The 24,858-nt window shown below is 52.7% G+C and overlaps 1 protein-coding gene across 3 annotated transcripts in view; it reads right to left on the bottom strand.

The window, feature by feature from the left end:
* Positions 1–24,858, bottom strand: part of SH3BP4 (SH3 domain binding protein 4) — a 78,394-nt gene that overhangs the window by 36,970 nt on the left and 16,566 nt on the right. For 2 of the 3 annotated variants that reach the window (XM_070422452.1, XM_070422453.1), the window contains exon 2: positions 5,785–5,862. The gene's annotated coding sequence lies outside the window, so the exon portion shown is untranslated. Of the gene's footprint in view, positions 1–2,503; positions 2,687–5,784; positions 5,863–24,858 lie in introns of those variants that run through there. The other variant, XM_070422454.1, reaches the window with a different exon arrangement.

Genomic DNA, 24,858 nt, shown 5'->3' with positions numbered 1-24,858 from the left:
TCGCCTCCCGCCCCTGAGGGCTCCCAGACTGGGAGAGGGGGCAGGCTGGGTTGAGGGACCACCCCCTCAAGTGCATGAATTTTCATGCACTGGGCCTCTAGTAATTAAAATAAAAGGACCCTGCTAAGAGTCCACTAGGGTAAACACAGTTCTTCTGTTGTTGATAAAAATTATGTTCAATGGCAAGGCCCGGACCACTATTCTCCATCAGAGGACATCCCAGGCCAACAGAGCATCGACTGGCGCTTTTCTAATTGCATCCGAACCAGCAGAAATGAGAACACACACTCCAGCTCATCTGTAGGCACAGTAAGTGTAAGCAGGATTTATGGGCGATGACAAAGAAGGAAAAAGAATTGAGCCGTGTTTACTGAGCGCAAAGTCCAGGGCTGCCTGGGATGGGGAGGAGGGAGAAGGAAAGGTATCCGTGTCCACAAGAACCAGGGCGAGGAGCACGCCACACAAGCACAGCAAGGCAGACCCTGCCAGGCGCTGACGGCAGAGTGGGCTGACCCTGACCTGGTGGGTCGCGGATGGTGGCTTGTAATAGGAAGACACTGTGTGACCTCGGACAGCCACCAGCTATTTAAGCCGGCTTCCTCTGCTAAACGCACAGCTTGGCTCAGCGGCCTTTCAAGTCCCCTGAATCGGGTGGCGGGGGGGGGGGGGGGGGTACTGGGTGTACCACATGTGTGACTCCAGGACCTCTGTCCACCCCACAGGGACAGGAGCATCTCGCCGTGCCATCCCTCCTGCAAACACCATCGGAGCACGCACGCCAGGAAGATCCTCTTGCTCCTTCTGCCCATCCCTCCCCAGGCCAGATGCGCACCGGCTAAGCAAGAGGGGCCCCGGGGAATTCACTCTGGCCAGTGGGTCGTGTTAATGCCTCTTTGGACCTTTGGGACCCCTGGGGCAACCTGAGGTCAGGAGGGCAATGTGCTTCAGAAATGGCAGGAGCCGAACTGTCAGGGCCAGGGCTGCCCCCTCAACCACATCACAAAGGAGCCACTGGGCTACCATTTGGGGCCCTCAACAATGACACGAGAAAAGGGAGTCCCAGAGAAGCTAAATGGCTTGCCCACAGGATGGGGTTATGGGAAAATTAGAGGGAAGCGGGCAGCGAGGGAGGCAGGAGGGATGGAAAGCTTGCAGTAAGCCCAGGTGGTTATGAAGCATGCCACCTCCCCTCCCTTAGCAGGAGAACCAATGGCCATCACTCCCTCCTGCAGGGACGCCCCCAGCCTGGACATCCCGGTGGCCCTGTCCCCTCCCCACAATCAACCAGCAATGGACACAGATCCACAAACTGCTTGCTGACCCAGCCCAACCCTGTTCTGCGAGCTGGGAGCTGGGAACAGTAGGTACAGTTCCAGTGGTCCAGGACTGCTGTGGCTGGGGCCGCAGGCCATTCCTGGGCCAGGTGCATGCTGGGTGAGCAGCAGTGGCCAGGTCAACCAGGGAGAAGCACAATTCCTGAAAAGCAGCTTCATTTCTCAAATTCCAGGTCCTCCCCGGACTGCTGTGCTAGGTCTGACTTTCTCCAGTAACCTTCCCGTTTTCCTTTCCGGAGCAAGTCTGCATGCCGATCTCATTCTTCTTATCCTTGAGAAACTTCTGAGGCACTAGCTCCGTTTCTGCAGATGCGGAAACTGAGGGCCAGCAAACTAATGTATGCAAAGTGTGCTTATGTGCTCATAACTGAAATTCATTTGAAAGCAAGGCCAACCCTGTAGGCTCTGGGCAGAGGCCTTTTGTCTGACCCAAGGATGAAACGCAGTCCCTCTGCCCTTCCTAAATCGCAGCGGCCTGCCCAGGCAACTGGAAGTAATGCACAAACAAAGGGGGGAAACTCCAGGCAGAGACAGGAAAACTGGGGTTTCTGATTAGATTGAAAACGTCTTTGTGAGCCTAAGTAGGTTTCAGTAAGAGACTGGAAGGCTCTTGAAATAAACAATGGTAGAATCTTTCTTCATTCACACCTTTTATCTCCAAACCCTTAAGTATGCTAAACATTTCTCATTGTCTTCATGACAAGGCCTGCTTTAAGGAGGATGAAAAGGCAGGGTAGCTACCAGGCCAAAACACAAGGCTTCTAAGAACACAACTGCCATTTTCAGTGTAGCGTATGGCTGGGGGCAGCGGCTCAGGTTTCTGGTCTGTTCACATGCCCTGGGCTTCACACTTTGGGGCTCATGACCTCACTCATCCAATGGCAGCCCTGTACTTACTGAGGCAGCCACACGTGAGGCATTTCAATGCAAAGGCTGGGAAAGGGGCGAGTAATGTCTCAGGTTCGTGCAGGGCTGCAGGGTTCCCCTCTCAGGTCCTGGGGAGGTCGGACCCGTGGACACAAAGGGATTCCACAGGGTGATCCGACCATAAATTCCTAACGGGACAGGTCATGGTGGGTAGCCATGCCCCTGGCCTATAACTTCTAAATGGTTTACCTTGGCCCGAAGCCAGGCCTGTCCATTGTTTCTGGGCATCTAGGTTAACTCACCTTTGAAATAAGCCGTAACCACCAATCCGCAATCCAATCTGGCCTTGCTTTCTCCCCGCTCCAGGAACTCTTCCTACGTTCCCTCCTTCATGCCTTAATCCTAAATGCGTGAAAGAAACTGCACACTGACATTCGAATGAAGTGTTTTTGTCAGTCTGTTGAGATCTTGCTTCCAGATGTGTCCTCTGTTTGGCTCCAATAGATTCTGACAAAACTTCTCTACAGGTTTGGACACGCTATATCAACAGAACTGACCCCATGCGGGGCCCAGGCAGGCCTTGGCAGGTGCGGGATCGGTGCTTCTGGGTCACCCGGCCAGTGACGGTCCATGCAGGCCTGGATGTCACCTGGCCTCAGCCGCTCAGTTCCAAAGACACCTGAAAGCTGGGATGTCCCCTACATACAGACCAGAGTAAAAGCGACGCGAAGGAACGAGGGGAGAGAGCCCTGGGAGGAACGAATGGGCATGGGCGTCCTTTTGGGGTGACGAAAAATGCGATGGTGGTGGATACAACACTGCAAACGGACTAAATGCCAACACATCGTACATCCCAAAATGGTTCATTGGAAATATTACGTGAAATTCACATAAACAAAACAAAACAAAACACACCGTCAGGAAAGTCTGGAGGTCCCAGTCTGAAACCCCAGAAGAGCAAAAGTTTGTTAGTTCTCCCTGTGGACCAGTCAGGGTGCCCAACCAGCCAACCCTTCAGAGTGGGGACAAGTCTTAACTGTATCCTTGATTTTCAAGTAAACTTACAGTTCTGAGAGAACAAAAATTAATTTCATCTGTTTATCTTTACTCTAAAAAGTAGCTGTGTGGCTCACATTTGTGGCTAGAATTGATTTCTGTTGGCCGATGCTAGCCGTGGGGACAGTGCCCACATAGCTCATGTGTCCTCCTAGGGGCCAGGTAAGGGAGGCAGCAAAGGAGTAGCTTGGGGCATTCCTCCTCGAGCTCTAGGCCTGGTCTTTGCTACTCATTGTAGTAATCCTCTGATCCTGAACTCTCTGAGCCTCAGTTGTTATCTGTAAAATGGGCAGGATGCACAGTATCCCAGGGCTGGAGTAGACATGACATGCAGCGAGCAGGTGCTTGGCTGGAGCCTCCTGAGAGGGAGCTCCCACCTTCACGGGCACCCTCAGAGCCATGGGTCTCCCCCAAATAGCTCTCAGGGCAAGTTGTGTTATTTCCAGTTATATCCGTCATTGATCCTGGTCTTAAAGGGCAGGGCACTGGAGTCAGCCCCTTCCTGCTCCCTCACCTGGTTCAGCATCGGAGCAGCAGCGTGGACATCTGAACTAGAACACCTAAGCTAAAGTTGTGGGAATTACATGCCAATCACAAAACTAGGCACCAGCAAAACTCTAGACAATAGAAACTGAAATCCTGGGAGGCTCCATCTCACAAAGAACTTGAGACAAATCAGATCTTGACTATTAAGCACAGAGAAAACATGGCATTTATGTTCCTGGGAGGAAAAGCCACAAAAGTTGGCCAAATGTGTCAAGACGACACTTTTTGCCATAATGAGGGACGGTCTCTTTCATGCTGAGACACCGTCCACTCTGCCAACTCCACGGCGGGTAAAGGTGAACCCCCCTCTCCAGGCTCCCGGAGCCCTTTATGCTCAGATAGAGACAGAGGGCACCGCTCTGGCTCATCCCCAAACGGCTAGGCCCCATCTCACCCTCCTGTTTCCTCTTCTCAGAAGTCTTGCTGCTTTGGTTAGTCTGGCTCAGGGGCAGAGAAAGCAAACCACATAAATGGCAGCCCGGGAGCTGCTGGAGCCAGGGAGGGGTCCCAGGCAGGGCCCCCATGAACCTCTTCCTGTCCAGTCCAAGAGGGGACCTGCATCGGACAAGCTGTGCCTCATGAGACCATGTGGGGTGAGGCAGGAGGTCATACCGCACAACCCACTGCTATCTCTCGAGTATATCTAGAGAGAAGAGTCATGCTGCATACTTGTGTTTGATTTAAAAAGCCCCAGCAATCTCGCCAATGCCAGGCCAGAAGAATTCGAGGAATGTGGATGCCTTTCACTGGGTTTCACCACCACCCAAACAGACCGCAGCCGCGGCCAGGGGGCTGCACTTATAAGGCCAGGCCTGCTGGAGGCTGCTTCCTGGGCAGAAGTATTTTAAGTCCCTGGGACCTCAGTGGCAGTGAGGACTGACCCTGGGCCCAGAAGACTCCGGAATTCTTCACTAATAAAAGCCCCCAGGCCGTAACCTGAAGACGTCCCTAACATTCTTTCTGTCCCTAGCGGTCTTTCTATCCTAAAGCACAGGCCATAAGGCAAACAAAGACCAGTAATGTAAAAGTGGGGAGAAGAACATTGGGGCAAAATCTCCCCCAGCTGAATAGAGGGTGGTGTGCTTAAAGGAAAACCTGAAATAATTCAGGCGCCCACTTGATGGGGAGAGGATTTTAGTATTCGAACAGGACCTGAAAGGAAGCTCCCGGGAGCTGTTCCCTCTCAAATTCCGCCACTGCCCAGGATTATGCAAATGTCCATTATGATTCTGTCCAATCCTTTCACCCAGGGAGGAAAGACTCTGTTGTTGTTTTTGAGCACACGAAGGCTGTGGCATGTTAGCTGGACGATCTCACCCCACTGGCTCTACAAAAGGCGGTTTCCTTCTCTCACCCAGAGAATAAAAAGTGCAGCCAAGAAAATACCCCAGAACATTCTACCAGGGAAAGGGTAGTATTTTCTCTTTCTTTTCTGCTGCGAGTGCCAACCGCCTCCAGCTCTTCCTCATGAACCTGGCTAGTGCTTCCTTTTAACATTTTCTGCTATTGTTTTCCCAGAGCCCCAGCGGGGCTGACCCGGAACCACAGGGCCACATGGAGCTCTCTGGCCATTGTTTGGGAGCGCATAACCTCTTACGTTATAAGAATAACTCCTTTGTGCAAACACAACAGGACAGCCAACCTGGGCTCTGTCTCATTCTGGGTAGAGCGAGAACATTCCATTGGTGGCAACAGAGGGGAAGTCGCAGAAAGTAAACAGAAACGAGGGGCTGTTCTGGGAACTCTGTGGTGCCAGGCCCACCGGCGATGTCTGGCCTTCCCGTGAAGACAGAGCAGTGCCCTGAAATGCCAAGGGCTGCCGGAAGCTTCCGGAAGCTGTTTCTCCCTCCTGAGCTGTTCTGCACGTGCGCGGGGCTCCTCTCCCCACACAGGTCTGTGCACCTAGGCCAGGACACAGTTGCCTCCACACAGCGGGTGCAGGGACAGCGGCTCATTCAAACACCCTGTGTGCATCACTTACCTGCCACAGGCCACCAGCTCCCGACGTCAGAGGTGGAGTCCCAGGACCCGGCCTTCCCTCCAGAGAAGAAGGGAGATGCTGCAAGACAAAAGGGAACCGTGACCAAGACTGGGTCTCGCTCAGCCCAAAACCCACGTCTCTATTTCCCTCCAAGACTCTCCCAAAGCTAGAGCAGCCGCATTTACGTGGTCAGGCAGGGCAGTGGTGGACCCTGCGAGGTGGCGCCCAGGTGCCCGTTCCATGACAGCCGCTGGGCATGTGGCCGGCGGGACCCTCTCCTCGAACTGCCCTGTCCCAGGGAGAGAAGGCAGACCCTCACCTGCTCTCAACTCCTGAGAACTCCAGGACCTCCCAGGTCGGAGCTCCTTGGGTCTCGAAGGGCTTTGCTGAGACCGCAGGGCAGCCTGCTCTCCTCTGCCCACGCGCCCCCCTCAGAGCTGGTCCCCACAGTGTCCCCACAGACCGAGCCCAGTCAGAGCTCGTGTGCCTTCCTTCCCCTGCTGTTACTTCTGCTGCCAAGACTGGCAGTGTTCGCTCAGCAGAAGAATCTTATCAGCTGAACCCTAAAGACACACTCCAATCGCCTGCCAGCAGTGGGGCTCCCTCCCCACGTGGTGGGGTCACTAGGAGGTGGTCCCGTTGCAGAGCACTAACATGTGAAGTACAGAGCCCATGCCTTTGGCAGGTTCCATAAACAAGTGTGACGATGACAGAGAGGAGCGGGATTGAAGGTCACCACCCTGAGTCCTCGCTTAGCTCCCTGCATCCAGGCCGACGTCTGGACCGGCACAGGGGCTCTGGGCTTTCGAGGAGCCCTGGACCTGGCCAGGCTGTGAAAGGGGAGGCGGATTCACTCTGCACACCTTCCCTCACTCAAGGCCTCACAGCCTGCAAACCGTGCCCGCCCCCAAGAACAGACCGCCCAGAGCAGCCCCCCTCCTTATACATATTTCACATGCAATTAAGTGAGTATCGCCAGCAGGCGAGGATTACCCCTGTGAGGCTGGGGCAGCTGGCTAGTTTTCAGGACACCGTTCCCCCCGGGGCTTCAGCAGTGAAATGAATTCCAGATGCACAGAATGACGGGCGGGCGGGCGTGCCGGCAGGAAACCAGTCCGAAGGAAAGACCGACTCGCATGGACACAGCGCACCTCGCGGTAGAGACAGACCTCCCAAAGGCCCAGCAATGAGAGGAATCCCACAGGCGAAGGGGACAGGTTTATCCCAGCTAGTGAACTCCACGGAAAAGGCAACAACGCGACAAAACATTCTCTGACACGACAAGAGAGCCGATCCCGAAGGAGTCGGAGAAATGGGCGGGGGGGGGGGGGGGGATGTTCAAGACATGGAAACAAGGGGCCATTGTCCACACATCGGTGTATCTTGGACGTGTCCACCGTACTGCTCACAGGTCCAAGGAAGACTCGGATTATTCTGAGAACCTCAGACCATGCGGCCAAGTGCTTGTGGGAGTCCGAGGATTTATGTCCGGACAGAGCTGTTGGGAACCTCGTTGTGTTAAAAGGGGAGAAGGAAGTGAAAAACACACCAGAGGAAGTGAAAACCCAAACAGAGGGGCCTCTTGGAAGCGAGTTTATGGGTGTTTTTCTGCTTCCTCTGTTTCCAATTTGTTCAACAGTGAGAGAGAGTGTGTTTCTTTTTTTTCTCTTCTGACTTTTAAGAGTGACTCCTCAAAAGTCACTACACCAGCCTGAGAACTTCGGGAAAACTGGAAAACTGCTAAGCCTATTCCTTAAGTTTCCAAGCCACCGTGATGGACGCGTATGGATCCATTGGCCAAAGGGTCCCCACATCCTGCATCTGCTAATTTTGGAGGTAGAGTCACTCCAGGCAGGAAGTGGTCCTCCCCACTCCCTGCCTCCACCACGCCCATGCCCGAAAGCGCCACAGCAGTGGAACTAGAGGGGGAAGTGGAACCCTGAAATCCTTGTCCTTCCTATTGTAGAAGCAAACTTTGGCTTGTGTGCCAAGTCCATCCAATGTGTCACCTGTCTTTGTAAGGCCCATGAACAAAGAATGTTCTATTTTTTTAATAATTGGGGAGAAACTCAACATAAGAATAATATTTCGTGATGTGAAAATTATAGGAAATTCAAATCGCAGTGTCTGTAAGTCAAGTTGCGGGGAACACAGACAGCCGCATCAGAGTGTTCACCTTCTGTCCACAGTTCTTTTGTGCGTCAAGAACACAAAGCCGAAAGTATCTGGTCTGGCCTTTTCCAGAAAAGGTGTGCCACCCCAGGTTCTCTACCAACCCCGCTTATGCACTGGGGCAAAAGACCAGGCCACGGCGGGCACACAGGACCGTGGGCATGCACCCATGGGTGCACGGCTGGACACCAAGTCCTGGCCTAGTTGGCAGGTGGCATGAGAGATGGCAACAGGGAAGGAAAGAAAACAACAGGAAGGTGTGAGGTGTGGCTAGAAAAGGAGACAGAGGTGGCCCCAGAGGGAAAACTTCATCAAGTCAAAACTGCTGGCTCCAAGGTCAACAAGGAAGTGCTCTTGTCCCGGGGCCCCACCCCATACCTGATAAGGATCAGTCCTTACGCAAGTAACGCTCAAGACATTGATCTCTTGGCCTCGCCAGGGACTCTAAGTTTTTCACTGTTTATGGGAGAAACTCTAAGACAACCAACTTAGAAAATCGCGAAAGTAACACCTGGGTAGACTGGCGATGGCCTTTCTAGTTAATGCTATCAACACCAACACCTTGGAAGCTATTCACGGAAACAGTATTTCGGCAGGTGGAGATGACACAGCCAAGTGAGAGTGTCTGACATCTAACCCGATTCATGTGGTGAAATTTTTTTACGCAGAACACAGAACTGGTTTGCTTACCTTTCCTACAGTTACTTAACATTTCAAATTTCACAGGGGATGAGAGAAGGAATACCCTTTCCTCTTTCCTATACTGAGTATGAAACACAAAAGGGAGGGGTTTTTGAGACAAACAACCAGACACCACAATGGTTTCTTTATGTGTCTGTCCACTCACTCTGCACACCTGCGGGTTCCTACCTGGCACCTGACACCTATCAAGTCAGTGGTGAAGTTCACCGACTATCCTTCCTCCTTGGGTGAGGTTTCTGTTTGTCTGTGTGAGAGATGGGAGGCCCTAGGTGTTACCTGTGCCCTCTCTCTCAGGTATGTGGACTCCCACAGACACCTGTAGTCAGAAGGTAGCTTTCTCCTCCTCCTCCTCCTTTGGGCTTGTGCTCCTTCTGGTTGGACCTGGTGGGCCTGGGCATAGAAATATTTATGCATTTAACTTACATGAATGAATGGACACAAGTGAGGCGAGAGCAGCTGCTATGACAACCCACATGGAATATTTCAGAGAGACTCCACAAAGGTGCAACGCTAAAAAGGGGCTGGCACACTGGGCCACATTCAACACTGGAGGAAAGAATAAAACTCTAGAACTGGATTCAGACAGTTTAACTAGCGTCTTTATGCTGTTGCTTGACTTTACCTTAAAAATCAGAGGACCACACTTGTTAGTTCACATAAGACACTACTGTCCAATGACACTCAGAAACTACCTTCCCCCAATGTTAGGAAGATGAAAGATGAACGCCCATTAGCCTGCTTCCCAATTTTATTTATTTTTTTAAACAACCTTCTTCTTCCAAGCTTTGACTAGCTTTTCCAATTCACTGACCAGTTAATCTAGGAGTTTCTTAGCCAGACCTGGGCGGGAGGTTCAAGTCCAGGGTTATGACCATCGCCACTTAGAAGGTGATGAAGGAGACCTTCCCGGCAAGTCCTCAGACCTTCGATCTGATCTGTAACCTTCTCCCATGAATCAATGGGGGAGATGACAACGGTCAGGGAACTGCGTGCGTGACCCCAGGTGGTAGAAGGCAGGCTGCAAACACAGGACTTCTGAGACGTCCCCGTGTCACAACACCATGGGTTCTGTCAGCTCAGCCCTTACTGGCTCCATGACCTTTGCTAAATCGCTTACCTGGACTCCGGGCCTCAGTTTCCTCAGGAGGAAAACAGGGCAGTCCCTAATTCCAGGTGAGCGTACCCCCACTCAACGTGGCTTTATCTCTTCTGTGTTTTCCACTGGCCTGTAGATCACATTGAGGGCAGAGACTCTGCCTTTTTCTTTGACACATAAAAGACCCTCTATTTAGTGCCAAATACATAGTAAAAACCTCGAAAAACTTCTTCCACTTAAATAAGGCAGTGGTGCTCAACAGTGGCGCGATCCGACTCCTGGCCCGGAGCGCCTACTAAAACAGAAAGCTGGTTGTCTCCACCCCCAGAGGCCCAGGGGTAGGGGCTGGGCCTGAGAATCTGCATTTCTAACTCGCTCCAAGCAATGGCGATGCTGTTGGTCCCTGGACCACACCTTGAAAGCCACTGGTATGGGCATTTTGGCAAATGAGAGAGCTAAGGCTCGAGGTTTCAATGGCTGACCGAGATCAAGAAATGAGAAGCTGGGAGCACACAGCCAACGTCGTGGGCAAAGCCAGCACCAGTGATCGACACCCAGAACCATGGTCAAGTGCAAAGCAAACAGAGGGACACCAGGCAGGTGTCGATGAGACAGGATGTCTCCGAGGGAGGGCAAAAGCGCTGGGCAGGGTCCCAATGTCGCACTTCCTTCTTCCTTTCCTTCTCCTATGACTGACGTTATGAAACCTTCTGAGTCTGTTCAAGTGGGAAGGAGCTGAGTGTCCTGCTTGGGCCAGAGGCAGGGAGTTTCTGTGTGAGTCTGGGGAGCGCACACAGAGTAAGCAGCCCTCAACACACGCTGAGGAGCTGCAAACATTTAGGACAAGTTCGTGTGGTGAAGCCCAGACCCTCTTTGAACTGGACTCCAACCCTGGCTCCGCCGCTGAATGTGTGACCACCCATATTCCTGGCGCTGGGAGGGTGGGTGACGCTACAATCCGATCCTGTCCCCAGGATCCCACACACATGGTGCTCAAGAGCTGGTCCCTTTCTTCCAGAGTCCCCCGCCAACCCTTCCTCGGGGTGTCCTCGTGGGAAGAGCTGGCCCCAGGAGGAACACCAGCCTTCTGACCTCTTGGATTCTCCTTTCCGGGGGTCAAATCTTCACCCCGGCAACCTCTCACCTAGCAACAGTGAAAGGGGCAAGAGAAGGAAAAACGCAGCCTGGAGCGGCCCACGTCAGCCCTGCAATGGGTCTGCATTCCCTTCCACGCCTGACTCATCCCGGACTGAGGCTCTCAAGAGCCCCCGCCACCCGCCCCCCATATACACCCCCGTTCAGCTTTGTGAAAGGGGTACGGGGCTTCTGTCTGCCTTACGGTCAGGACCGTGGTAACTGTCACAGTTTAGAACACCTAGCCAAGCAGTGCAGTAAAGGGTGGAACACGGATTTTGTAAGAGCACCAAATAACTCCTAGTTTGTTAATCTGAGTACATATCCCAGACCAGCCGCTCAGCAAGGCTGGGCAAAGGGCAGCCATGGCTGCATGGAAAGGCATTTCCCTCCCGATCCCCCGAACTCCTGAGCACAGGTGGGAACACGCGTGGAATCGGGACCCGGTCAGAACACGGCAGTCCAAGAAGTGTTTCAGGGAGAGGAGAGGCAGGTTCTCACTTCCCACCAGGGCCAGCTGAGCCTCCCTGATTAGTCTCTCTGCCCAGGGACTACTTCAGATACTGACTTATTCTCACCTTCGTCACAAACCACTGTCAGCCGGCAGGAAAGGTTCACGCAGCTAAAACGCAGCACACACTCTGGGCTGGCGCTCGTCTAGCTTGGAGGGGATGCAGGGCTGGCGCCAGCAGTCACCCATCATGTCACAGTTCACCCTCGGGCTCTGCTCCTTGTGAGCTAGAGGGACTGGCAAGATAACGAAAACCCTGCACCCTGCCCTCTGGAAGGGAAGGAAGAAAAAGCAGGTGCCTACCTGTAAGCCAAGGCGGAAAACGAAGACGCTGAGAGACAAAGCTGCTCGTATGGGTACAGAACAAGATGGAGAGGGAAAGCCTAGATGGAGAAGGAGCTCGTCGGACCGGAGAAGGTTCCACCTTGGCTGACCAGGCTCACACAGGTGTCAAGAGAGGATGCCACACACGGGAGTCAGCTCCCTCTGCGTTGGTCTCCGAGCTCCCCTCATCTTGCCAACACAGGGGAACTTTCTCTGATGATCTGAGCACCTTCTGCCTCGTGGGTGGTGGACAGTCATGAAGACGGACTTGCTGTCTGAACTCTTGCTGGGTGGGGCTGCGGTATCTGCCTTGCTCATGACTCCGGGGTACAGGGAAGCCTGGACTTCTTGAAGACCACAGGTATAGAATCCAGGTACAGCAGTGAGCCCCTCCTTGTCCTGTCTGACACTCTCTAAGATGGTGGGTGCAGTTTGCCATATCCAGGGCAGCCCTGGGGTGAGTGCCCAGCCTCCCGTCCTGCCGAGGGACGATTCTCAGAGGGTCCCCAGCAGTCACGGTGACCATGAGCTCAGTCCCCCACCTGGCCTTTGTTTTCCCCCTTCCCCATCTCACTCTCCCAGTTCCCCACTCCTGCTTCGGGAGGCCACCTCTCCCCCAAAATCAGCCCCCTTGCCTCAGGCTCGGCATTTGGGGGTCCCAGACCAGAGAAGAGGACAATATGAATCTGGCACCAGATGCTGGGCCTTTCGGCCAAGACACACACACACACACACACACACACACACACACACACAGGGCTGGTGATATAAATGAGCACGTTCTCGGCCAGTGCCGCCCAAAGCCAGTGGGCTATTGTAGCGTGTTAGAAATGCCCGATTTAGAAAGCCAAGGAAGTATTTTGTTCCGTCAATAAAATACATTTATACTCAACTAAAGCTGGAGAAAATCGAAGGATATTTATACCGCAACTGACATTTTTACATTAAAAATACTATATAAATGCACCGTGGCTCCCATCCAGGCTAGAGGCCATCAGAGCTCATGGTTCCCAAGGAAGTCCTGATGCTCAGCTGGGCCTGGATCCCAGTTCCGGCCCCACGGGCCCAGCCCAGTGTCAGCAGGAAGCCCACTAGCCTCCCGAGAGTACCACGAGCTGCGACCTCGAGTTACTTACACGTCGGGGCTCTGCTCAAATGTCGCCTCCTCAAATCCCCAGGCCCCCGTGCTGCTTTCCCAGGGCAGCAACTATAACAGAATGCCAGCAGCTCGGTGACTTAAAACCAATTGATTCTCCTATAGCCTGGAGTCAGAACTCTGAAACGAGTTTCACCGGCTGAAGTCAAGGAATAGGCAGGTCTGGTTCCTTCGGAGGCTCCAAAGGTAGAATCCATCTCCCTGCCTTTTTCAGCTTCTAGCAGCACCCGGATCCTGCCCTGTGGTCCCTCACTCCACCACCTGCAAAGCACATCGCCCTAATCTGTCCCCATCATCTCATGGACTTCTCCTCTGTAGTCAGATCTCCCCTTGCCTGGCTTTTAAAATGTCACCTGTCAGGTCCTGGCCAGGCAGCTCAGTTGGTTAGAGCATCGTCCTGACACGCCAAGGTTGCAGGTTTGATCCCCTGTCAGGGCACATACAAGAAGCAACCAATGAATGCACGAATAAGTGGAACAACAAATTGATGTTTCTCTCTCTCTCTAAAAATCAACAAATAAAAATACTTTTTAAATGACACATCATTACATTATAGTAATAGTCACAGGTTCTAGAGATTAGGATGTGTATATCTTTGGGGGCCATCATTCAGCCCAACACATTCCCTACTTAAAACAGCACACCTTTCACTCCCCCACTCCCTCACCCACTTCACGTGTCACTCCTGACATTCTTTGTCTGTTGCTTATTATTTCCTTTCTCTTCTACTAGAATAAGTGCTCTATGGAGGCAGGTGGCTCCCCTAGACTCCCTGGAACAGAGCAGGCCCTCAGTAAATGGCCATGGCACCCCCCAAGCAATCGTCAGGAACTCACCTCTCATTCACTGTTGTAGCCCAGCTCCCAGGCCTGCACTGGGCACACAGCAAGATGCTCCATTAGCAAGACCTATTCCTGAACATAAAACCAAGTCCCCAGGTGCCTGTGATCTGCACATCGGGTTGCCTCCCGTGTGGTCCCAGGTGCATCTCCCCCAAGCCCATGGCCCTGCAAGCTCCCCTTCAGAGCATCCCTCTCTGCTCACGAACACAAACTGCCTGCTTCCTCCTGCCGCCTGCCCATTTCAGGGCTCTCCCCAATCTGGCCTATCCCATTCCCAGCCTCCTTACCCCTCCTGCCAATTTCCTTCAATCTGGCCAGGTCAGCTGCCCACCCTAACCCTGCACACACATCCCATCTCCTCCTAGGGAATGCCTCCTCGGTACTCTCCTTTCAGGCCCAGCTCCCACCCACCATGGCTCCAGATGGCGGTGACACCTCTGCCACCCCACTAAAGGACAGCACTTCGGGGCAGGCCAACCTACGCAGGTGAGCTCATAGCCTCCGGTTCCCTGGGGCTAAGTCTCTGACGAGCACTTATGCTCCCTGAGGAAGAAGCCCTTACATTTCTCCAGTGCCCTCCAGCTCCTGGGCCTTGTATCAGATGGACCAGGAGGTCAGGCCCTGACTGGGCACAGGACGTCCATGACTGCATGGCCAGTCTCCACCGCAGGAAAGCAGCCCACCCAGCGTCAGCGTGACGACGGGTCCAAACACAGAAGTGGACAAACTAGCGAAGCCACAGGTCTGCCCACAAGTGCCACCAGCCCACAGGAGCAGTTGCCCCTCCTCACCTGAGAGGGGCCCAGGCACCACAGGAAACCAAAATCGAAGTATAGCTGGGGGTGAGGGGGGATTAGGGTCTCTGGTAATCAGAAATCCAGGACACCCAGTGAATTTGAATTTCAGATACACAACAATTTTATTAGTGTATGTGTGTCCCATAGGGTCAAATGTTCCTGGGTGTCCTGCACTTTTATTTGCTAAACCTGGCTACAGGGGTGCCCCCCCCCCAAGACTGTGCCACTCAGAGGGGTTTCCCAAGACTTGCGGCCTCAAGGGGAGAGGTGGGAGATGGCCTGGCCGGGGGCAGGGTGACCAGAAGGCAAGCTCACCACAGGGCTAACGTCCACTCCTTCTAGAGTTCGCTAACTAAGAGGTGCTCTCCGTGCGATTTCCTTCTCATTAAAGAGCTCTTTAAAAATAAAATCTTTCTTGCCAGCTGTAAAAAGGGGCTGCCTCCATACTATTTTTCCATTCCGGCATAATTCTTCAAGAATTCACAAACAAAGCTGCGGCCCTCCGACAACAAAGATCGCCATGGAGACAGATCACCTCCATCATGACTTCACCTCCCATTCCACCAGCACCGACCGCAGATTGTTACCAGAAGAATTCTTGTGAAAACAAACACAAGCCCACGGCAGGCATGGCAGGAAACGTAGCAGCTCTTTCTAATTTTAACTTTCTCCAGGAATGCATTCCCGCCGAACGGCTGGGCACATTCTCTCCAGGCCCCGCGTTCCTTCAGGAAAGCGGTCACCCCCGGAGTCCACAGCGGCTGGCAGAAGGGATGAGCCCAAGTTGGTCTCTTTAAAATGACCAAGAGGCCAAAACATGGTATTTGAACAGGAAAGCACTCCCCGACCAGAGGGTGAGCCACAGAGGGGGACACACAGAGCTGACTCGCCACAGGAAGGCAGCGTCCAATAATTACCATAAGCAGGAGCCAGTTTCCCAGGCCCAGTGCCAACGCGAGGGGACCACGGGCCAGAAGTGAGAACACCTCACAAACAATCCTGCAGATTACCGCCCCCCCAGGACAAAATTCAGAACAAGCCTCACTGGATTTTTAAAGCCCACGTGGCCAGGGGACAAACAGGGAGGCAACATTTGCAATGCTTACAGCCAAGAAAGGCTTATTTTCCAGAAAATTCCAAAGGACTACAATTCAAGAAGACAAATGGGCAAACACCATGAAAAGGATCTTCGCATGAGAAGAAACCAGAATAGCCAATAAGCATTAGTTTATGGCTAATGATAAGGAACGCATAAAAATTAAAACCGAGTCAGATACCTTCGCATATCCATCAGTCCAGACATCCCCCCACCAAAGGAAGTCTGCTGAGGGCCCAGCTCCCTGCCTCCTGGGGCTCTCTATGTGGCTGCTTGCTTCCTCAAAGCCAGCAAGACAAAGTCTGTCATCAAGAAGCTGAACTTTCACAGGCCTCGGGTGTAATCTAATCATGGGCGTGGCCTCCATCACTTTTGATGGATCCTATCAGTTAGAAGCAGGTTGCCAGGCCAGCCCCATCTGGGCGGGATCAGCCAGGGTGTAAATACAGAGAGGTGGGAGTCATTAGGGGTCATGTGAGAGCTGGCCAGCCACAAACTGAGCACAGTTCCATTTACATAGACAGAGGTTAGTTTTAAGAAATGGCATTGCATAGGGACACCTGTTTATTGCTCTCCGGTAAAATTATAAATAAAGAGAATGATAACCACAAAATTCAAGACAGGACTACCTTCAATGCTTAACGCATATTAAAGACATTTTGGGGAGGCAGGTGAGAAGAAAGCAGGGTTGGGCAGGGGCATCAGAACTTCAAAGTTAAGGGTCAAGTTCCACTTCTTGGCCTGGGTAGTGGCTATCCAAGTCTATAGGAGTGTTCATGGTTTTTGTGGTTTCCTGTTCATCCCCAATATGTTCAAGTATTATTAATATATCTCAACACTTAGGGGGCCACAGGGCTTGGCCCCTGGGCACCCCATGGAATAGTCAGGTCAGGTGCCCGGCGCACTGTGGGGCCTCGGAAATGCTCTGCCTCCCTGCAAGGAAACAGATCAGCCCCGACCTGGAAGCATGGCTCCACCTGGAAGTCCCTCTCTTGCCAAACCAAATCCAGAGGACTCCAGCGTTCCCTGGCAGCCTTCTCCTCCCAGGCTGGGTTAGGACTTCTGGATCTCACCCCACTCCTTGCGGCTCCCGCCCCTGTCCTGAGATGTGGGCCTTGGACTCTGCAGACCTCAGTCTCCTCATTAGTCCACGGCTGCCCTCCAAAGCCTCCAAGTGCCCTGTGGTAGGGGCTTTGTGCCTCTCCAGGCATCTGAAAACAAGAGCCATCAGAGGCTGGAAGTTGGGAGCCACCCAGACCACATCCTGTTTGGCTGCGGCACCGATTCAGTCATGCCAATATTGCGGAACAAAAGAACGTTCTGCACAGGCTTCAGGGGGAGACGCCACAGCAGGGAAGGAACCCGACAGGGCTCTGGCCAGGGGCACAACGGCCCACGCGCCCGCCAGCTTGGCCCACACTCAGCCCACGGCTGACAGCCGGTTGTGCCCAGGGCCCTGCGTCTGCCCACCCCTCTACCCCGAACGGCTCAGGCTTTCAAATGCTTGGTAAATGAATGACTGACCACGTGCTTCTGAGTGGGATGAGGACACGACAGGGTGGATGAGTCTTGAGTGACAGGGAGTTGCCGGGAGCACAGGAGAGCAAACCCCCGTGAGGCCCGGCCTCAGCGGCCACCCTGCTCTCTGGTGGTGGTGGGGGGGGGGGAGGCGGTGTCTTAAGCAGGAATAAAGGCCCCCTGGGAGTCTAGCACCCCAAAACCTGGCCTCTTCTAGAGAAACCTCCACAAACGGCATAGCCGGCTCCACCTGAAGAGCTGAGGAAGGGCCCAGAGCTGTGACTTCTCCAACATCCCCGAAGCACTTCGATGGGGCCGGGCCTGTTGTGGGTTTTGACTGAAATGGGCTATGAGTCTCAGTCAGGCACCAGATCTGCATGCCTGAGATGGAGAAGCAGAGCGATGAGGTGAAGAACCTTCTGGAAAAGCCCAGGCAGCAGGGAAGGGGCTTGCGAGTGGCCCTGGTGCCGTCAGGACACCAAAGTGTCACATCACGGGAGAAGTGCGACACTGGACGTTCACTGGCCTCTGGTGCTCACCCAGCAGAAGGACCGTAAGCTCTGGTCCGAAGAGTTAACACGTCAGCTGGGCAGTGCCACCTGTCCCACCCGAGCAGCTGCAGGCGCGGTGCTAACGCGCTGTCGCTGGACTGCATGGGGGCAGGAGCCCAGCTCCCACCCTCTCCTACCACAGGGCCTTGGGCAGGCAGCAGACCTGCCTCGTTGTGGGGAGTGAGTGACACGCGGGAAGCTCTCACAAAGCTCCAGGTCCAGTCAGAGTGACTTACATGCTCACTGTCGTGTTTCTCTGATGGTGAACCAGACGGGCACACAGACTACCCAGGACCACTCCCAACTCGACTGCTCCTCCCACCTGCCACCCCCTTGTCAATTTCCAGCTGAATCTCACCCCTTTACACACATTCAAGCTTATCTTCCAATGTATCCACCTGACAAAATTTCAGATCCAGCTCCCAAGGAACAAAGCATGAGCCCCAGTCCTCCCAGAGCGCCCCCCCCGCCCCCCCGCCGCCCAGATCGCACCCCTGATGATCCTGGAGCACCTGGCTACTCAAAGTGCCATCCGGACCAGCAGCCTCTTCCCCAGGCCAGAATCTGCACGTTCGAGAAACCCCAGGCGATTCCTGTGCACACAGATTTGAGCTGGGCTGGGCGGGAACATGGCAGGTGCAGTGGAGTCCTGCAGTTATTGTCTGCTCTCCTGAGCTGGGTCCTAGAAGAAAGCTTTCTCTTCTAAGATGACTAACTCAGGTGCAGGGCCGGTGCCTGCGGGCGAGTGTGACTTCCTGGGGTGGGTGTGTAACTGTGCCTGCTCCCTGTGCCAGCTCGTGGCATGAGGAGAAGACAGCTAAAGGAGCAGATGGCTCAGCGTGGCCGCGTATACTCTGTGCGTGCTTTATTCAGCCGTCTTCGGGGGAGAGACAATCTCATCCTGTTTCCCACGCATCAATCCTGGGCCCTGAGTGGGTAACAGGACTAGCGGGGCCCTGGGCCACCACCATGAACACCTGGCCCCGCCCCCCAAGCCTAATACCCCGGCTCTGCATTTCGGAGCAGTTTATAAAGGGGCCCATTGTCCCCGGCTCTGCTCCCTTTCTCAGGTTCACGGGGCAGACACGATGGCATTTGTGTTTGGAAACCCGCTCCCGCACCGGCCAGGAGAGCAGCTCACCTGTAAATGTCTGGTCCAGGACAGAACAAAGAACGCGCTGTGGGCAAAAGACAGGCCCCGGCCTGACCCCGAGTGGGCTGGGCCCCCAGCGCCTGGCTTTGAGGAACTGGGCGGCTGCTGGCCAGGGTGTGGAAGCCTGGGCTTCTCCCTGGCAGGGGGCACCCGGATCCCGACACCAGCTGTGGTCACTGCATGAAGCAGACCTGGGCGCAGAGGACCACGCCGGCCCCAGAGCCGTATCATGCAACCCCGCCACCCACTGGCCTTCCCTGCCACTCTAAATAAACTCCTTTAGAATAGAGTTAGAGTCATAGAAAAGTTGTGGTGAAAATGGCCTATTTGTACGTATGACATTTACACAAACCAAATGGCAATCACAAAACAAAAATCCAGAGCTGAGACATGAAACATAAAAAAAGAGGAAACTGAGAAAAATGATACAAAAGTTGTGAAGATAACAGTTTTGAGCAAGTATTTGTAAGTGCCCTTCACCTGGATGTGCCCGATGTTTTTCTCATGATTACTCTGGGGTTGTGGATTTTGGGGAGAAAGACCACAAAGTGAGGGACCCTTCTCATCTCTTTCAATCAAGGTTACACACTTGCTACAACCGACCATGGTTGATGCTGACCTTAGTCACCTGGCCTCCTTCTCTTAACCTCTTTCTCTGGGCCCCACCTCCGTCTCTGCTGAAAGATTTCCCCACCTCCACCGCCAGCCAGAGGGTACAAACACAAGCGCCTCTATCTGTAAGAAAACAAGCAAAGAAAAGTGCACAGCACAAGTCCCAGAGCACAGAGCCCTGGCTTAGCTGTAGGCAGGTCTACGCGAAACATACAGCAACCTCTTTACCACATACACTCACTCCCTGTTCCCTCATAAGGACTGAAGCTAGAGACACAGATCAACAGGAGTTTAAAACTGAGTGACTGGATAAACAAAGCTGATGATCTCGCCTTGTTTATAAAAAGGCAATTTCTACGAGAGCCCAGATACCAGCTGCCCTGCGCAGGCTCCTGACACACACACCTGGCCAGGTGAGCTGGTGCTGGGTGAATGGGTTACCTGATGAGGTCCCACAAGTCTATGGTGTCCTTCACAAGGGTGACCAGAGGCGAGCCCCTAACCCTAGGGGATGCAGCCACATAAAGGACATGTAGGTCCCAGGCCCTGCACTCAGCTGAGACCCCGCCCGAGTCATCGTTCCCTTCGGAGAGCTCAGTGTCTGTGTGGGACTTGAACACTGGGCTGAGGACACCTGCAGATGGAGGCCGGAGGATTCAGTCTTGGGACAACTAACTACCCAGCCAGAACCCAGCGCTGTGTCTGCCTGCCGAGGGGCCCCCAACACACAGCTGCCGCCTCCACTGGGAACGAAGGCTCGGTCCCTGCACAGCACCAGTTCAGAGACATCCAATCCATACCAGCCTTCACCCCTCTGGTCCCCGAGCCCTGAGAGGTACCAGGCAGCTGCTTGCTGGGCCCTGCTCGCCAGCTTCCAGGGGCAGGGCCAGGCACATGTCACACGCCTGTCGTCAGGGTAAGTTTTATGATTATCCCCATTACAAATCACCACGTGTCCCGGTGGCCCCCCACCCCCCAGTGTGGGCACACTGCCTGCCTCAGACCCCCCTCACTCTCCTCCCTGTCCTCTCACCATGGCCAACACCAGCTGGTGAATGGCAGGGCGCCGAGGGGAGCGGGGAGGAGAGGGAAGCAGGGAGCTCAGCCAGGCAGTGAGCCCCTTGCTGTGCCTGAGGAAGAAAGCTCCTCCATGGAGCGAGAGGAAGCCCCAGAAGCCGGGCAGCTGAAGGCCCTGGGCAGCCGGGCCAGCCACCTCTAACACAGAAGCCTCAGGGCCGATCAAGCTAAAGGTTCCAGAAGCCACCGGGCTCCAAGGGGCCCAGCACACCCTGAGCTGTAATTCAGGACATCAGTGTTAGCTGAGGGCTGAGTGTCCACAGATGAGCCCCCGCCCTCCGCCCGCCACTTCACCCAATGCAGCGTTTGAGGGGCAGCAAAGTGGGTCAAGTTCAGGATCCTCACCAAACCTTACATGATTGTTTCCCACGGCTGGAAAGGAGCGGACCCACTGAGATAAGTGAACACATTCCTTCTCCAAGGTTCAGGCACTTGTGCTGGGCTCAGCCCATATGGGCAGTGGCGCCTACAGCCCTCCCCACGCCCAGGCTTCAGAGAGGGGAGAGGGTCCTCAGGCAGCCTGCGCCCAGCAGCAGAGGGATGCAAGAGAAAGCACTCCCAGTCTGTCCCCCGGGTCTGTACTGTGCACTCCTCCCGCCACATAATGCCAACAGATTCGGGCTGCAAGGGAAGCCGTCTACCTTGCTGGGGTGCTTGCTGAAATCCCATCTGAGACGGGCTGGAAGGAAAACTTGAAACTGGAGTGCACAGGAGTGACAAGTATGTGGACTCCCATCAATGCCAGGGCCGTGAGGAAGTGAAGATGGCATTGCTCCTGGCAGGCATGGCTCAGTAGCTGGATGGCACACCGGTGACCTCAGTGTGGCCTGCCCCCCTCGACTGCCGGTTGAAGCGGAGCGGCAGGTTGCGAGAGAGAGCACACACGACCCCATTTCTGAAATAACGCCCACGTGACTTATCTCACAGCAGTGAGTTACAGGTTGTCAGATGACTTTTAATTTCTTCTACAGGGTCTATTTTCTGAATCTATAAGCATGGATTAATCATAAACCAAAAGAAAGCACAATCCATGGTCAATCTTTAGGGTCACTGGGTGGCTTATCTTCTCAAATTTCACGCTTACAGGGTGATGATGGTGTTTTATATGTGTTATTCATGACAATGGACTTGAACGCCATCGACCCTTTAAACAGTCTGCAGGGGGAAGGCGGCTTTCTGGGAGTCATGCCAGAGGAGGCTTGTTCCCAATTTCACGGAAGGAAATCCTCCTTCTAAATGGTCTGTTAGATACAAGCTCCCCAGGCACATGTGAAATGGGAGAAACCACCCTGTCTGAAACAACTCGCTGGAGTTTTCATTTTTACCACAAGCAGATTTTTGTACCTAAGAATCGTCAAAAACACTTCACAGACAATCAAAGCAAACAAATAGTTTGAAAAGGGCAGGCTGACCAACAAGCACGTGAAGAGGTGCTTGACGCCACTCATCATTAGGGAATGCAAGTCAAAACCACAATGCGACATCACCGGCCACCCACAAGGATGAGGACCATCGAATAACCCTATGCACTGCCCGTGGGAGCGTAAAACACTATGGCTGCTGTGGACAACAGTATGGAGGTTTCAAAAAAAAAAGAATTATCATATGATAAAGTAATCCCATCTCTGGATGTGGACAAAAGGGGCCACATGCGAACCTGACAAGCTCAGGGAAGGCCTGCATGGAGGTCTTGCAAACTCAGAGGCCTAAAGCAACCACAAAGGATGGTCTGAATTAAACTTTAACTAAAAGCAGTTATGGTGGGTAGTTACATCCTAGGCTAGTATCTTCACTGACAAGGTCAACCTTTACCTTAACTGAGCCTATCTGTCTTTTTGCATCTATAATAACATACCCTTGAAAATTCTGGGTGACTTGTAACTTCCCTTTTTCTGGAGCCGCTGGGGCACAACCAAATGTGCTGGGCGCCAGGACAGATACCACAAATTCCTTCATTATCATGTTAATTGTTCCTGCACCCACCTAAGTATCTGTCTATCATTTTACTTTTTATCCAACCCCAGGGTTCCTTCCCCCTCCCTCCATCCCTCTCTAGTCTATCACCAATGGATTTCATGTAACCCACCTATGTCCCTTCCTTTCTCCGGAGCATTATCTCAATTTGTTGAGGTTCTGCTTCCCGGCATATGTCGACAGTTTGGCTCAAATAAACTCACAAAAATTCTTTACAGGTTTCAATGGTTTTTTACATCAACAGGGTATATATCTGAAAGAACTGAAAGTGGGGCCTCAAGCAGGTATTTGCACACCCAGGACCACAGCAGCTCTATTCACAACAGCCAAGAGGTGCAGACCAAAGGCCCATGGACAGATAAGCAAAAGGTCTAGACACGCAGGGGACTAGCTAGCATTCAGCCTTGAAGAAAAGAACTCTTAACAGAGGCTGCAACATGGATGAACGTAAGGACATTATGCTGAGTGAAATAAGCGAGTCAAAAAGACAAGTACTGTATGACCCTACTTATACAAGCTACTTGGAACAGTCAAATGCACAGAAACAGAAAGCAGAAAGGTGATGGTGACCAAGGGGGGGTGGGGATGGGAGAGGGAGGGGGGTGGAGGTGGGGGAGGGGGTGCTGTTTAATGGCAAGACAGTTTTGCAAGATGAAAACGTTCTGAAGATCTGTTGCACAGCAATGTGAATACACTTCACAGGACTGAACTGCACACTTCACTGTTGGGACAGTGTGAACCCCGAGAAAGAAGACACCTACTAAGAAAGGCTCCTAGTGGCTAGCTGAACTCAAATTAAAATAAAATAAAAACTAAAACAGAGCCTAGTGGCTACTTATACACAGGGGCCTCTCACACAAAATGCACTTCAGGGAGAAGCCCGAACTGCCTGCCTGCACTGTGTCTCTGCCATCTGAACCAGCCCTTATAAAGGAGTTCCTGGATTCCTATTTCAACCAATAGGACTGAGGCTTTTCCCATAAAATTGGAACTTCACAGTTCCAACCAACCAGAGCAGTTCTATTCTGACCAAGCAGGTCTCTTTTGGGCCAATCAAACTTTAAGAGTTTGGAGTCCTCATTTGTATGAGGACAGACCTAGCAGGGACCAGGTGCAGCGACTTCTGTCCATAGAAGCTGGCTCCCTGACTGCATTCCCCTGCTAGAGCTGGAACACCAAAGATGTCTCACTGGACCAGAGCCAAGCAGATCAGCACAGGGCAAAGCGGACCACCCATGGAGGAGGGAGCAGAGTAGAGCTATCTAGCCTGAGAGGGGCTTGGCCCCAGGGAACTGGCCCGAGGGCTGCCTCACACTCCTGCTGTATCACAGCTGAGCTGTTTGCACTGAATAAAGTTTCCTTCTTCACCACACCCCAAAGAGGGGATTTTTTGGGGGTTGAATTGGTGACAATGACCATCAGTTGACAATGGTAAATCTTATGTGATTTTTTTTTAAACCACAATTAAAAATGGATAATTAAAAATCCTTAGAAAGAGAGGGCGGTCCTAAACAGTAGCTTATCCTGTGTTCCTCCTGTAGTTTCTGGCAGCACCTTGCAGCAACACACATGTAACAAGCTTCGATTCGGGCCTGGTGCCCCAGAAGACAGATGTAAAGCAGTTTATAAAGACAAACAATCCCGTCTGCAATAGCTTGTAGTGGCAAAAAGTGATCCTGCTCCCCAAAGTCAGCCATTTTCAACCTTTTTATCTCGAGGCACACATTGGCTAATTACTAAAATTCTGCGGCACACCAAAAAGTATATATTTTTTTGCCAATCTGACAAAAGTAAACAGGTACAATTTTGATTGATTTAAAAAGTAATAATAGTAATTACCTACCCTTTTTGCTCCAAAGTGACTTTTTAAAAACCCAGGTGCCTATACTTGTATATAATGATTTCTTTTCTTTCTTTTTTTAAAATATGTTTTATTGATTTTTTACAGAGAGGAAGGGAGAGGAATAGAGAGTTAGAAACATCGATCAGCTGCCTCCTGCACAACCCCTGCCGGGGATGTGCCGGCAACCAAGATACATGCCCTTGACTGGAATCGAACCTGGGACCTTTCAGTCTGCAGGCCGACGCTCTATTCACTGAGCCAAACCAGTTAGGGCTAATGATTTCTTATGTACCAACAATTAACCAATCAGACACAACCTTATTATGAGGGGTGACCAATAAGATGCAACTCTATTACATAACCTATATATTTATGGTTCAAGACAGGGCATTTACACAGGATGGCTATTGTTGTGTTGGCTGTTGTCATTTTTTAAATTTGACAATCTAAGGGGAAAAGAAGTCAGTGCCCTTAACTAAATAGTCAGGTATTGCATGTTTTAAAAATCATTGTGGC

This window comes from Myotis yumanensis, unplaced genomic scaffold, assembly GCF_028538775.1.
Source record: "Myotis yumanensis isolate MYYU_CA2020_CCGP unplaced genomic scaffold, mMyoYum1.0.hap1 SCAF_8, whole genome shotgun sequence".
NCBI classification, from domain to species: Eukaryota; Metazoa; Chordata; class Mammalia; order Chiroptera; family Vespertilionidae; genus Myotis; species Myotis yumanensis.
The sequence above is the reverse complement of the archived record's forward strand: the minus strand, read 5'-3'. Positions and strand labels throughout refer to the sequence as shown.